The sequence below is a fragment of the Podarcis filfolensis genome (assembly GCF_964270895.1).
Source record: "Podarcis filfolensis genome assembly, chromosome: 4".
NCBI classification, from domain to species: Eukaryota; Metazoa; Chordata; class Lepidosauria; order Squamata; family Lacertidae; genus Podarcis; species Podarcis filfolensis.
In genome coordinates this window covers 10,771,044-10,787,314 of record NC_139607.1, presented here as the reverse complement: position 1 = coordinate 10,787,314, position 16,271 = coordinate 10,771,044, and the positions used below count along the sequence as shown (strand labels likewise).

The window sequence follows — 16,271 nt, the reverse complement described above, 5'->3', positions numbered from 1 at the left end:
CGGCGGCGGCGAGGCCTGAAGCGCCGCGAGAGGGACTGTCGGTTTCCGCCCCACGTCACGCTTCACCCGCGCCTGCCTCCCTGACTCGGAGCGCCGGGCTACACGGAGGGGAGGGCCTGCGAGCTGAAAGCCGAGGCCGCCCCACGCCGCTGCATAAAGCTCCGAGGCGGGTGCGCCTCCGAGGGACGCGCGGCGACCCCCGGGCATGGGCCGCAGAGGCGCCGGGGGAGCAGCGGGCTCAGGGAAGCCGCCCGCGTCTCCCGCCGCCCGGCGTCTCCTCGCGCGCTGCCTGCCGGCGGGGGCTGCGGCGGCTCTGTGAGGAGGAGGAGGAGAAGAGGCGGCGCCGCGGCGGCTTTGGCCCGGCCCTTCGGGGTGGGCCCGGGCAGCCCGTCCCCAGCGGCCGCCCCCCCTCCCCGCGCCGGCAGAGCTGGCAAGTTCCTGCCTTTCGCGCCCAGCCCCAGACGCGCGGACGCGGCTCGGTCTCTCCGCGGCAGGTGAGGGGAGAAGCGGAGGCGGCGAGGGCGAGGGGACCTTGGCGAGGCGCGCCGGCTCCTCCCCGGAGCGCGCGGCGGGTGGCCAGGTGCGGGCGGCGGGCTGAGGGGAGGACGCCGGCCTCTCTCCCGGGGGCGGCGGGGACGCACGTAGGGAACGCGGGCCGGGCGGGGGGTCGCGGCGAGGCGGCGGCGGCGGCGGAGTCACCTCTCGGCTCGGCCGCCCGCGCGCAGCGGGTGCTACGGAGATGAGCGCAGGTTCGCTGCGCAAGAAGAGCCGCGGCGTTGCCAGGCGCCCTGTTTACCCTCTAGACCCAGGTTTACGCGTTTGGCGTGCTCTGTTCCCGGGGACCCGACGCTCGCGCATTCACACGAGCAGTTCGCGCCCGAGGTGCTGTCGGGTTTAACCCCTGGCTGTCCGGCTCCCCCCGCGCCGAGGCGGCACCGGGGCTGGTGGAGCGTCGGGAGAGGCGTTATTTGCAAGGGACGCGCGTGTGAAGGAGCAGAACGCCTCTCCCTCCCTTTGCTCAGGGAGGAGGGAGGAGTAGTTCTGACTTAGATAAGATTAAAAGCCCTGATGGGAGCCAGATCCCTTTCCCTTAGGGTATGCCAACTTGGTCTACTACTCCTTCAATCCCCTCCCCCCTAATAATAGTAATAGTAGTAGTAATTACTAATAATCATAATGACACCAACGCCAAGGTCTCCTGCAGCTGACTCAGGCCTTTTTCAAATCTTTCCCCTCCCCTCCTCTCCCCGAATAATGAGTAGCATATGTAACTTGCGATCCGCTTGAATGAGGCACAAATGCGTTGGTTTTCAACAGTTTTTTAAAAGATCTGACGCATCTGCGTCTGCCCTTGCGGAAAGAAGAATAAAGTTACGTGCCTGTCTGTCCAGGGTACAACAGTGTCAGGCTACTGAGAACGTGTGGAAAGAAAGCCACGCACTCCCCATTACTTTTGGTTCAGTGCAGATTCACAGTTTTGTTAACTCAGCATTTGGCAACCCCCGGTGCTTTTGGTGGTAGCAGCAGCAGCAGCGAGCAGCTCATGTTTGCGTTTGGCTGAGTTGTTTCAAGCAAGGAAGAGAGCCTGACTGCGAGGTGCTTTGTATGGTGGTGTTTTTTAAATGTTTTGTTTCCTGGTTCTGTAGTTGCAGCTGTTGGTGAGATTGGTGCAAGAAGTAACATTCTCAGGGACATTTCATTTACAGAAGTGATCTTGCGCCAGAAACAGAGTTCAGAGACTGTAAAATATGCTGTTCTCTTGGCTGTGAAGGATCTGTGACCAGGACTACTCTGTAAGAGGGAAAGATGAAAGAAAATGCAACACTAGAGACAGAGGAATTTTACATAAGAACAAGGCTTCAGACACTGAGGCTGCATTGGGATGGTATCTTTTTTCTGCAGGCTTGCAATTCATAAAATCCCATTTTATGCTGTATGATATTGTTTGAATGCAAGAAAACATTACATTTGTGAAAATGCTGCAATCCTATGCCTACTCAGAAGGAAGTACCTTGTGCTCACTGATACTTAAAGTGCAATCTTGTGTGTTTTAACTCAGAAGTAAGTTCACTAGTGGTGCTTGCTCCCTAAGCAACTATGTTTAGGATTTCAGTCTTCCTCCCAGTTAAGCCTGCATGGAATTTCAGACCACATCCCACTGAAATCACTTGAGATTTACTTCTGAATATACGTGCTTAGATTTGTGCTGTGAGTGCAGTCTCCTTCTCCTCCACTGGACTCGGTGAAGACAGCCACCTTGGTTTTAGTGGAACAGCTCCCACTCCTGACACAATTGTGCACCAAAGGCTACATACCAGTGGTGTGAAACAGTGGATGCCATCTTACATTCTCATGTGTATTATAAGATGGATGGGAAGGTGGCACACGCCATTCAAACCATGCATGGCAGAAGGGGGTCATATACATTTGTTAATTTGCGCACCCATATCCAGTCTCCCAGTCCACCATTGGTGATGGTGGACTCTGCTTCCCGCGTGTATCTCTCTTGGTGGGTTAGAATAAAAAGGTGTAGCCTGACCCGTACTGAACTCATATTAAAACTTCCCATTTAGTGAGGGGAGATTGTTGCCTAGGGAGAGTTTGCAAATTAAAATGATCATAACATGCTTTAAAAATGGCATTAAAGGTTCTGCACAATTGTCAACATGTGGGAAAAGCTGGCAGCATAGCTGACATTTGTTTGTTTTGTACCCTGGCTAACGCTGTCTTGTTGCTTTTAAGTTGCTGCCTTAGCATTATTTATTTGATTCAGTTGTCTCAATGTATTTCGTTTGTCTTAACAGGCAGCTTGAGAACATTTTAAATATATGAAAACTTTTGAACTTTATATTAAAAAACCTGAACTGAACTGTGATTCCCATCAAAAATATTATCATGTGTTTCAAGCTGCTGAGCTGTGGCATTTAGACTTGCAGCTTGCCTTTGTAGTTCTGAACTAATTATAATAATTTTATAAACATTTAAATGCAATGTTATATTAAAGGATAAAATTAGCACTATATGGGTGCCTTGGAGCCACTTTTAGGATATATGGTAGTGAAATGTTGGTGGGCACCTAACAGTGTTCCATCAACTTCGGTAGACCATACATCCAGTAAATGAACTCTGAATTGCAGTGGTTGCTTAAATCTATAAACCTAAGGCTATATTGCCCCTGCATAGGGAGTTAGTAACTAGGCAGTGGACACAATAGAACTTACTTCAAAGTAAACATGGAAAAGGATTCTGTTGCACATTTGTTCATTTCTTATAGAAATGTGGGGTTGTTGTTTTTTTCCTGACTAGTGAGAATACTGAACAGTCATACCAAAATGACTTGCTTTGCATATTCTTGGGTTAAGTCCCATTGAATTCATTGGGAGAGAAAACAATACTGTATGTGGATCGTAATTTAACTTTGCTCCAGATGAAATAAGTTAATTTAGTATCACTGTAGCATCTGATAATTATACTGCCTGGTTGCCTCCTAATTTAATATGTCATAAAAGTAGTGGGGTTGTAGCTGCTGTATGTCATGGGGGAAAGGGCCCAACTCAGATATAATGAATACAGTGTTTAATTAAATATCTTAATAGAGGCATGTGGAAAAATAAGAGAGTGATTCTTCAAGTTGTAGAAGAACTGATGTGTCATCAACTCCTTTCTTTTGTTCTCCTATTCTCATCCAAGCTGCAACTTGTTGCACACTCATAGTTTTCTCATTTAATGTTGAACTCTGCAAACACACCCTTCCCAAAGGAAGATGCAACCATTGCCAGGCAGCATCTATTACTTCTTTCCACATGTCTAAACCTGATCCTTAAAGCTGGTATCTCAATAGGCTATCAGTGAATCGCATGGAATGCCAGATGTTCAAAGAAAATGGGCTACTGCCTGTTTACAATGGCTGCACTTGTACATATTGCTGAACCATGGTCTAGCACTACATGCATGAGTAAATGAACTGAGGCTAGCTCTTCTACAAAAATAGTACTGCATTAAGGAGAGATCACTTTTTTATTTTTGGGGTGTGGGTTGAGTACAGTCTCTGATGGAAAATGCTTGTCCATTTTTGAAATTTTATCAATGGCAAGGTATCAAATTTTATCAAATGGCAACTTAGATATTGTTGACTGCCCACCCCACCCCAGCTCACATTGGGTTGAGTAAGAAATAAGCTAGGGTACTTAAAAATAAGTGGATCATATTATTTTTGGAAGAGCCCAAATTTAGACTCCCTTGTGGCCCCCAAACCCCATGTCAAGGTGCAATCATTATAAGCCATGGAATTTCTGTGGCTTATAATGACAAAACCCCTCTAATTAGGACCAACCAAAATGTCACAAAATAGTGGCAGACTTTCTCTTTATCAGGCAACTATTGCGCAAAGCAGATGATGGGGCAATGAAGAAAAAGCAAAAGTAAAATAGCAGTAAAATAAAAGCAATTTATAGTTAAGCATGCCTGAAAGGAATCCTGTTGACGTTCTCTTATCGGCCTAGCCTCAGGAAAAAACCCTCTCCAGAGTAGTTAATTCACATACAAATATACCTGTTTACCACATTCTTTTCATAGAGTTTGCTGTTTCTGTGCATTTTGCCTATTAAATGGTGAGAAAGTGCATCTTGTGAGAGGAGGCAGCTGTCTCCTTATCCTCCCATTCTTTTAAGAGTTATTTAAAAAATGGATCTGTTTGGGAGCTCTCTTTTTTTGTAGGTGGGAGGACAGTTTTCCTTCCAGGTGTTCTGGCCAGGGCATTTGTCAGTACCTGCCAAACGGTGATGCTGTATGGCTGCTCATTATGCCCTGGGAGTTGTCCTTAGAAGAGGTGCATCCACCTTCTCCAACATGGGCATCTACCAGGTAAAATTATAGAAACAAATTACAGCCAGGGATGGAGAAGCTGTAGCCCCCTAGATGTTATTGGCTGTACACAGAAAACATTTTCGGCTTACCTTGAAACCAGTAAAGGGTAAAACAGTCTTCAGATCTTGTGGTGTGAACTGCTTACTGTGTAACTGACCACAGTGAAGGACTCCGTGCATGTCTATTTACCAAAGCTGTGTCCAGATTAAATTGAATTAATGAAGATTGACAGATATTGTGTCCTCAGTGGGAATGATATGGACACCCATAACAGATAGGGTTCAGTCTCCTCTTGTCACTCGGGTCTAAAACCTTGGGGACTTGCATAAACTACTCTTGTACTTGACACTTCAGGATAGGCTGGAGTGCTTTTGTGTCAGATTCTTAAGGCTGTACAGTGGTACCTCGGGTTACATACACTTGAGGTTACATACACTTCAGGTTACAGACTCCGCTAACCCAGAAATAGTACCTCTGGTTAAGAACTTTGCTTCAGGATGAGAACAGAAATCGTGCAGTGGCGGCGCAGCAGCAGCAGCAGGAGGCCACATGAGCTAAAGTGGTATCTCAGGTTAAGAACAGACCTCCAGAACTAATTAGGTTCTTAACCCGAGGTACCACTGTATCACTAAAGCACACAATGCAAGATTGCTCTTGAAGTTGGTTTCGAGGCTTCAGCTGGTGCAGAGTACAGCAGGAGTCAATCTGCTTGCTGGATTAGGTCATTGTTGGCACAGCACATGACGTGGGTCAAGTGTCAACATTGTTGGGCACCTACCTAAGCACTGGGACCTCAGACGGGCTCATTGCCAATTCCACTGCCATTGGAATCCCTTCCACCACCAGAGCTGTGGCATGACACTGCTGCCACCACTGCTGTTACATTCTTCAGTTGCTTCCCTTGCCTTTGTGCCTTCTTTCTTTTTGTGATGCTTATCCAGAAGCAGTACTTATTACGGGAGCTTAGCTGATACTTGGCTCTGTTATGCAGCAGGTGGCCATCATGGCAGAGGCAATGCCTGATGTTCTTGGGGAATGTAACCTGGTGGTTGTCTCCGGTTGGCTCAGATCACACACTAAGCAATAACTGCCTGCTGCCAGGTGGCATGTCTGTGGAGATAAGGAGGCCAACGTGAGTGTACAAAGGAGATGTACTATATGGGAACTCAGGTGGTAGAACCAGATGGGGCCCATTAGTAGCATGAAAAGACTGATTTAAACCTGATGTTGACCCTGCATGTTTGTGCTTCGTAATCTGAATGGACTCCCCAATTCTATGTCTTGGCCTTGACCTATAAGTCATAAGCGTTTTGGGAATTCATATTGACTGTAGCAGACAACATGGCAGGGCTGCCTCTGGCTGAGTTGCTGCTGCATAACGGGAAAGAGAGTGGTAAGGGTAAGGCAGCTGTGAGGTTGGCGCAGTGCAAACACACTGGCAGGAGCACAGGAGTTGTAATGCACTGGGCTAGATGCTGTATGATTTTGTTGTCTTTTAACTTATTTTGTTACTTCTATATTGTATTCTATAGGTTTCAGATTGTAATGCAATCAAATATAAGAAAGAAAAGCAATAAAAATGCAATATTAATATTTAAACTGAAGGATTGCTGCCTTCCATCTTCCACCATGCATCCACAGATATGCCACAGACCAAAATAACTTTTCAGGCTACAGTTTGGGAACCCCCAACCTAGAGCAAAACACTAGGACTGGGAGCATATCCAGTCCATTCTGCAACCATTTCACTTGCTGTTGGTTCGCTTCCGTTCTGAATTCAAAGTGCTGGTTTTAACCTTTAAAAGCCTTTTTTGGACTGAGTGGCTTTCATACTGTCCTACCCACCATAAATTATAAAGATGGATTGGGTGGTGCGCCTCTTTTTATTTATTTTTAAAATATATAAGCTGCTCTTCTTTGTCAAAACACCCTCAAAGCGTTGCACTTGAAATTTAAAAACAAAACACACAAGTCAAAATCAGAACAAATCATACTTAGCTTTGGGGAAATGCATCATCTGGTAGTACTAAAATACGTAGAAATGGGATGCTTTTCACAATCTTCCTAAACGTTAAGAGAGAAGGCACTAGATATGCCTCTTGAAGGAGAGAGTTTCAGAGTTTGGATACTTTATCCATGAAGGCCGTCTTCCATGTATTCACCAGCTGAACAGGATGTGAGCAGGGCTACTCTCTAAGTTCTCAGTAGGTTGGCAGAATCTTGTCTGAGGACAGCAAACCTTTTTTGCAAGAAGGTGTGTAGCCTGTGCTGTGGGTGCAAGTGACAGAAGGCACTCCTGCGAGGTGCAGTATTGGGTCCAGGAGCAACATTGGCCTGTAAGTCTACTTTGATGGGATAGAGCAAAATGTCCCTTGAGCATCAGCATCAGCCTGATGATGTCTGCATTCAGTCTCAGCCTAATCAACCTCATCCACTTCATCATCAATTCCAAACACTTGCTTTAGCACCTAGCTGTTTAGTTAATGAAGTATAGAACTGGGTTTCATCAACATGATGATGATGATACCCAACTGCACAGCTCCAGACTATCTTGCCCCATGGCTTTGTGTGTGTGTGTGTTGAGCAATGTGTAATAGTATCAACTCCTGTGGAGTCCCACTTGACAGAACCCAGTGAGGAGATAAGCTTGCCTCATCAGTTATGGCTCCTTTGCATGTGTTCAGTTAGGCTTCCCTTTTGTTCCCGTTAGAATAAATCACATTTGTTCTTCAGAGTGCTATTAAATGCCCAATGCTTACACTTCGGTGACTGAATGTAGGGATGCTCTAGTCATGTGTTAACAAGCTGGTCCATGGAACAAAAGTGTCCACAGGCATCATTCAGGTGGTCAGCAGTGTATCCTGTGAACCACCCTGAGACCTGCGGTTGTAAGGCGGTATACAAATTTAATTAATAATAATGATGATGATGATGTCTGTGGATTTGTGGTTGAAGAATAGTGATGGCACATCCATTGCAATAAGTACAGTGGTACCTCGGGTTACAGACGCTTCAGGTTACAGACTCCGCTAACCCAGAAATAGTACCTCGGGTTAAGAACTTTGCTTCAGGATGAGAACAGAAATCGTGCTCCGGCGGCAGCAGGAGGCCCCATTAGCTAAAGTGGAGCTTCAGGTTAAGAAGTTTCAGGTTAAGAACGGACCTCTGGAATGAATTAAGTACTTAACCCGAGGTACCACTGTATTCCTAGTGATTTTCAATTGCATTTTTATTGTTTCTTTTATTTCTTATGATTTAATGTATTGCAATTCGAAATCTACGGCATGCAGTAAAATACAGCGTATGAGAAGTAAAATTGTACAGCTTCTAGCACAGAACTGTAGTGTTACAGTTGCTGCAACAGGCAGACAAGTTGTCTTCTAAGACACTCAGCATTTTTCAAGTGGTCCATGGGGGGGGGGGAATGTTTGGGAACCATGGCTCTAGACCATTATCATGTTGAATGTATGTATTAGCTGTTATAGATCATTGTAGTGTAGGAAGGAACCTAAAGGAACTGTTTATTCTTCAAGTGCTAGTTTTTCCATGAAGCGAAACTCTCAGGAAATAATAATAATACTTCTTTATTAAATTTGTTAGTCTCTTTATCTTGTCCAAGGTAATCTGAAGCGACTTACAACCAACCAAGCCATGCCAAGAAATCGCGGGAGCTAATTAAAAAACACATCTCTATTGTGCCACAGGAATTCTATCTCAATCTGTACCTCAGCATCCAAATTATTGGAAGATATGTGTTTTATATATAACCCATTTATTTATAGGATTTCTTACTTTGACAGTAGGTCTCAGGGCAAGCTGCAACAATATAAAATAGGTTAAAACAATTTACAACAGAAAAACTGAGCGAGTCCTAAATTATACAGGTTGTATCCAATGTTAGTTTTAATTCAGAGTGCATCAATAGAAATTAATGAGCATGACTAACTTAGATCCATTAATTTCAGTGGGCCTATTGGGTAAGAGAAAAAGGATTAAAGAAAGTGAATTATAAGTAATTGAAATTAGGGGTTGCTGGGAAAGTTTAAAACAGGGATGCAGAAAAGGGAGGTATGGGGAAGTCGTTGAAATAAGGTTTAAGAAAAAGAGGTTATGAAATTATACGTGTTTATATGTTTGTTTGTTTATGTATTAGTTTATTGTGTCTTAATATATGTTGGAAAATTAATAAAAATTTATATAAAAAACAAAAAAAATTCAGTGGGCCGACTCTGAGTAAAATTTAGTTGGCTACGGCTCTGAATCTCAACTATCAAACATCAGGGTAAAGCGATGCGTCCTCTGCATGCAAAGGAAACTATGCAACAAAAGTGCCAGCTGTTCTTCTGTGGGGATCTAGTTCCACAGGTGTGCCCTCTCTGTGGCTGGGCTGCCACATCCTGTACTTCTGAAGGTGGCAGAACCACCAAGAGGGAACCCTCTGCTGATCTTAACACCCCCCTCCCCCCCCAAATAATAATCCTGTAGGGATGGAGACAGTCTCTCAGGTCTTTTCCTACCTCATGCGTGCCGAACGTAACTTAAAAAATATAACATCGGACTCTTTTTCAAATTTAGAAGCTAAATAAATGAGGTAATGCTATGGTACGTTGTTTGTGGCAAACCTCTTTCTAAGAAAAAATGCAATTTCCACATTGAATGTGGAGATTATAAACCGCTTGTCTAAATTCATCAGCTTTTATTTTGGCAACCTTTTTTTTTTTAAGTGAAGGTTACATTACTTGGATTAATATGCACGAACAAATCTCAGTTCCAACAGATGGCAGCCTGTTACCCATAACCCTGTACATGCCAGCACTAAACTGCTTCTGAGAAAAAATGCTGCTGGTGTTGACTCTTTCGTCTGATTTTAAAATGTAAATTATTTCCTTCAGTATTTGTGTGCATGTTCTCATGTGTTTTCTTTCAAAGCATTCTCAAATCAGCCTGCAGTTGAATCGGTACAAGAGCATCTGGTGGTGTTTCTCCCCTACCCTCTTCTTGCATTTCTGTTTTCTTGTAGAGGTGTCATTTTACCTTCTCAAGAAACACCATTTTCCAGGGAGATTCCTTTTTCATTGGCGTGGACGCATTGTTTTTGCACATTAGGCAAGCTGCGCTGCCTTGTCAGTCAATGCATTCCAACCAGTTTAAGACCAACAGAGCTGCTGAACTTCTGTGTGATTGGCTACAGTGGACTGGGAGGGATTTTGCTGGAAGGAAGGGCTGCAGTTGTTCACCAACAGAGTTCAGGCTGCCTTTGCTTCATCATCGAAAGGAAAATCCCCAGATAAAGCGTACGGCTTCCAGAGAGGCGGGAGAAAATAAGCAGCAGTAATTATTTCACCGGAGACTTATTCATCGTCATGATGCAATCAAAAAGATAGGACCGCTATTGCATTAGAGTATTTTGTTTGCGTGATTTAAGTGTCAGATAGACAGAGCAACACAAGGTACGTAGGAGGCTGGTTTTCTTTTACTGAATGTTTAAAGAGTTTGCTGCAGTATGCTGCATACCATATGTGTTGCTTAGAGGGGCAGAAAAAGAGACCCCCCCATGTACAAAGAGTCTCTGTAGGATGTTTGTGTTTTATTAAGAGAATTCAGTGTAAAGCAATTCAAGTGATCCTGTCTCTCTATAGGGTGATGGGACAGATCTATTGAAAAATAACACATTTTTTTGTGGGGAAACAAGCAGTCAATGTTTCTAAAAAGTACTGCATGTCTAAATGAATCCCAAGAACTGTGTATCTGGGAAGGGGATTAATGAACTTTGCAACAGACAGATTCGAAAGGAGTTCATGGAATAAAACATTCTGTCTTGGTGGGGGGGCGGATGTCAGCTTAAACTAACAGCACAACCCTGTGCCAGTTTCGTCAGAAATAAGCCCCGCTGTGTTCAATGGGGCTTACTCCCAGGTAAGCCTGTGATTGTTTTAGTTAATCTACCTGCCAAAATTTGGCAATGGCCATAATTTCTAAAAGGAATCTGTTTCTTCACAAAAGAACAGTGGAAATCGTCGCCCATTGCAATGTACATCTCCATGATTTGATAGCAGTGATTGATTTGGAGTGTTATTTTCAAACTTGTTATGTTATTTCCAAAGTTGTCAGTACTGTAGAACCCTTATATAAAACAGAAATGGCCAGGCCAGGCTAGTAATGGTTACTGCAGATATCTTATCTATATACATTTTTAATGAGAACACACAGCCAGCAGAATAATTTAATGAGGAGGTCTGGCTTTTAAAGCTGAGACATGTCAGTTTACTTGATAAGAACTAGCTACAAGCAGCAACAGAAGAGTTATGTTGAATACTCTCACTTACGAGATTGGCGAAAGCTGCAGTTGGGATGGAAGACTCTGATTCTTCTGAATAGAAAGTTGGGTTTGGAAAGGCAGAGTTTACTGTTAATTCCACTGTCTTCTATACCCACTGTGTTCAAGAAGAAATTAATTTGCAGAAATTGGTTGTTAGTTGTTCATTTCTCTCATTTTTTTCATTCTTGACTATTGTTTTTTACACACACGATTTTATGATGAAGGTTTTTAAAACTGAAGCATGAAAAATACTAATTCATGATCTGTCATGGATATTTAAGCATACAGTTCATTTCTCAAAACATTTCTCAATTAAAGGAGTTCAGCCTGAGCATGCTTTCAGAGTTGAACTATAATATCTTATTTAGCTGCTACCAAACAAACTGGTATTGCAAAAGCAGAATAGTAACTGTCTGGTTTTTAGGGCATGTACTTAAAGATTTATCAAGTTGCTTCTATGCAGTGCAACATCTCTGTAATTTTAAGAAATGTTCCAATTTTGTTTCACTGAAAAATGTTGTACCTATCTTTACAAAGTTGCACATAATTTTTAGTTAACCCAAATGCGCAAGGGATTTTTCTTGTACAGTATCTGTTAAGTGAGGAGTCTCTTAACTTCTCATTTGTCCTATCATTTACTTCCTGATATGGCAGAGTGTTGATCGGAATATAGCTGGTGCAATATAGCTGCAATTATATATCCAGTTTTCTGGGATTAAACTTTATTGAACCCAATGAGACTTTTGGGTAGATATGTGTAGGATTGTTCTGTGATTGCCTTCATTTGTTCAGAGAGCCTTCTGGAAGGTTGATATTGATATAGGCTGCTTTTCTATTTTAGAACAGTGCCTTTTTGAAATTACTAAAAAAACCGGGGGGAAAGAATTGCCTTTAGGAATACTTAAGGAGTAATTCTACACCAGTATAAAGCAAGCTTGCCATAAAGTAAGCCAGTTTTAAAGTTACACCAGATCCAAACTCTGTTAAGCAGTGTGGTTGTTGCTACCAGGTCTAAGCCTGGTAGAGCAAAAACAAGCCTTTAAATAGTGTTTTAGTTACATTTCCCTTTTTCCTGGCTTGATTTATTCCGGGTTGCCAGTTCATATGACTCAGCTGAAAGGGCTTAGAATCCAGACAGAGTCCCACCACACCCCAGAACACCCCATTTTCAGGGCTTTCTCCAGTTTAAGATTCACTGGATCTCAGGTAAGCTGGGATGGAGGAGATACTGGCATATCTCTGGCTGAGCCGAGGTTGAGGGAGTTAAGACAGCGTAGCCCAGCTGTGCCAAGAACCTCCCTGCTCAGCCAGAGATCTGCTGGATCCTAACCCACTCATCCCAGTGGATCATTTTATCATTTCCCCTGTAATTGTAGCTCCTTGTATGGCATTGTTTTTTAATTCTCCCAACTTCAGATTGCTTGTAAAGTATGTAACGGGAGGACACTACTATGTAACTCGCTGGCTGATGTTATATGTAAGCTCTGATAGATAAATTGAAACACCAAATCTACGAGTCCAAGATGAAGATAAGGTGCCACCCTAACAATAAACAAGACCTAAGTTTTTATTTGAATTCTGTTAGTATTATCTAAAAGTAAGATATCTGTCACATATATCTAATATATAATTTAAATAACTTTCCTTAGCCAAAACCTGGTGACCTCGAGATGTTTTGGATTCTACAGCCTCCACCAACCTCTGCCAGTGTGGTCAGTAATCACGGATGATGGAAACTGCAGTTCAAAACATCTAAAGGTTGTGGAAGACTAGTTTGGAGTGTTTCAGCATCTTACACAGCATCATGGCAAATACCGCTTTCAGCAGATATAAGAGGAGGCACGTAGCGCTAGTACTTTGGGGCTAGACTGCCAGCTCGTTTTCAGGCCCAATTCATGGTTCTCATGTTAGTGTTTTAAACCAGAAACAACTTAGGCCCCAAATATATGAAAGAACACTTCCTTCTCTACAGACCCTCTTGGGGACTAAGATCAACAGAGGGTAGTTGCTCTGCCTGCAGAGGTTTGGTGTAGTAGTGACTGGAAGAGAGGGCATTCTCTGTGACAGTCACTGTGTTGTGGAACTCCCTACGTACAGAGTTAGGTCTGGAATGCTCATTATACAGCTTGCGGAAAATTCTGAAGACGTACCGCATTAACTGGCTTTTGACACTCAGGGTGTATATTTTTAGGACCCACCTTGTTTTGGGTGTTGTAAGTTGTTTTAAAATGTTTTTAATACTGTTTTTTAAAATGTTGTAACCTGCTCAGGGACCTTGGGGGAAGGATAGGATGATGATGATGACGATAATAATGATAATTAATAATGACGTATGGGGTGTTAAGGGACGCGGGTGGCACTGTGGGTTAAACCACAGAGCCGCGAACTTGCCTATCAGAAGGTCGGCAGTTCAAATCCCTGCAACGGGGTGAGCTCCCAACCTAGCAGTTCGAAAGCACGTCAGAGTGCAAGTAGATAAATAGGTACCGCTCCAGCGGGAAGGTAAACAGTGTTTCCGTGTGCTGTTCTGGTTCGCCAGAAGCGGCTTTGTCATGCTGGCCACATGACCCGGAAGCTGTACGCCGGCTTCCTCGGCCAGTAAAGCGAGATGAGCGCTACAACCCCAGAGTCGGACACGACTGGACCTAATGATCAGGGGTCCCTTTACCTTTACCTTTATGGGGTGTTAGGGGAGGAGTAGCACCTGTGATCCCCACTATGCACTCAGCTCTCACCTGTGGCTCCTAGAAGCTGTCAGTATGTGACAGCAGCCACACACCAGGAAAGGCTTCAACTGGCTGGCTAAACCAGGTGTGGGTAGCTGATGGGTCTCAAACCCTCAGTGAGTTAGGGATTTCCCCTACATGCAAAGATAGGCTCCAGCAGATGGAGTGGAAAAAAGCAATAGCGGGTCCAGTGGTCAAGAAGGCAGTTTTGGCACATGCCATAGAGGGAAGTGAGGGGCAGATTGGGCTCATCAACCTGAGAAGGCAACCCATACAAGAGAAGGAGAATTCTGGTCCTAAACCTCCACAGCCTTACATGATATCTTCGGGAGAAGAAAAGGCCAAGGAGTAAACGCTACACAAATTCAGAGTGGTGTCCCTAAGACAGTTGGATGGGGACTTACATGCCTCCTTCTGGAAAATTCTGCAGCTAAGCTGTTGTCAAAAGTGTTGCTCTGCTTTCCTTTGGCCCACACCAGAGAGATCTTGTTGTCTGGGCAGCCCAGGACCTCCATACACAATGCGCAGGTTTGCATCCCAGGTAGGTCACTGATGCTGCTAATGTTCACCCGTGGAGGTGCACTCCATTGTCTCTTGAGACGGATGACAATAGCAGCAGCAGCAGCAGCAAAAACAACAACAGCAGTAATAATGGAAAGCAGACTTGGAGGAAAGCAGCCACTGTGATAGCAAATGGGAAGAAAATTGAGCATGAAGTGTGGGAATGCGCTGTAACAATAGTAGCTGGGGCACTCCCCTTTTGAAGGACACTGGGCAAGGCAAGATATAGTGCACCTGAATCATAGGTTTGCACTACTAGCTACCTAAAACCCAAGCTTTTTTCACTCTTCGAGTGACAGTTTTGGGTCGAGACAACCTTTATTAGGATGATAGTACTCTGTGAATTGGCCCTATGCCACAGTACTTGGGATGCGATGGAGTTGCGTCATGCATAATTTCCTTTTTGCACGATCCTCTGGGGATCTGACTAGTTTGGAAAAGAATTGTCTGTACATATAGGCTGGACACCACTGAGCAGGAGTCGCATGCGCCTCCGTCCTTTTGCTTGAGACATCAACAACTATTTGCTTTCTAAGTTGTTTTGTGCAGTGCGTCAGCTCTCTCTGCTTGTGGCACATTGTGCTCTGGACTGCCAAGACTTGTGAATGGATAGTCCTGCTGTTAGGCAGGAAATTGTGCTAGAACGCTTGTGGCAAAAAGTATGTGATTACCAAGGTGTGTGCCCTTCATTGGGTGGGCACTGAATGCTCTCGTTGTAGAAAGCACAGCTCAAGAGAACTTGGCAGTATATTTTTAACTTCAAGTAGTGTGAGGAAAATGTGAAGTATATACATCTCTAAATATACATGTGGACACTGAGGTAAGGCATGCTAGCCTGAAAAAACTGTTCCAGAAGTATTTAACACTCTTTGCTTTTACTCATGATGGATGTTGCCTGAGGCTGCTAGCAGAATACATTATGTTTAGAATAGGGAGGAAGGGTACTCCAAATGCCAGGTGCCATATTCACCTGCAGGTATAAGAAGAATTCGTTAGCAACCATGAAGGTTTCATTTATGCACTGATATTAGAGGGAGTGATGGTGGAAATTGGTATGGTTGCTATTGCATGTTATCGTGTTGACTCTTGGGGCATGATCCGGTTCCACTGATTTTAATGGGAATATTAACCATGTGTTTAAATAACTTGCACTGAAATCAATAGATGCTTAAAATCTTTGGTCTGGCAAGACTTTGGCCTTTTGATGTATATCTCATTAGTGCATTAGCTTTTTGGAAAACAAAGAAGAGGTAATGCTTAATAAACATAACTTGTGTATATTCCCTATTGAATTTAATGGGGCTTATGTGCACCTACATGCAATCAATCAATCAATCAATCAATCAATCCAATCAGTTAATTAATTAACAGCCCTTCAGCCCAAGGATCATTGGGCGGTTTACAGTATAAAAACACAAAAATACATTTAATATAAAGATACTAGTTGGAGTTGTTGTTGTAGTAGTTGTTGTTGTTAGGTGATATTTGCTGATGTGGTATTTGAATATAGAATACAATATATGGATACTTAAGAATGACATTGATATAATAAAACTACTATTAAGCAGAGAGGACAGTCTCGTGCAAAAATAAGATTTGAAATTTGCCTTATGTCCTCGAATTCCGCAAACATTCATCTGGTAATTGGTAAATAACAGCATATCTACAATTTGAGTTCCTGCATGAATTAATTAATATCCGCATATCATCTCTTTGATATGCTGTGCTCTGCTGTTGCTCCCTTGAGTGTATTGATCTTAATTGCCATTCTTTTGCTAATTTAATTTTAGCTTCTGATG

General features: G+C 43.5%; 1 protein-coding gene across 24 annotated transcripts in view; it reads left to right on the top strand.

Annotated features, from left to right (window-relative positions):
- Window positions 1–68: 68 nt before the first annotated feature.
- MBNL2 (muscleblind like splicing regulator 2) overlaps window positions 69–16,271 on the top strand; it is a 77,626-nt gene continuing 61,423 nt past the window's right edge. For 9 of the 24 annotated variants that reach the window (XM_083610900.1, XM_083610897.1, XM_083610898.1 and 6 more), the window contains exon 1: window positions 360–494. The gene's annotated coding sequence lies outside the window, so the exon portion shown is untranslated. Of the gene's footprint in view, window positions 495–813; window positions 1,096–10,072; window positions 10,317–16,271 lie in introns of those variants that run through there. The other 15 variants (XM_083610899.1, XM_083610896.1, XM_083610892.1 and 12 more) reach the window with 8 other exon arrangements.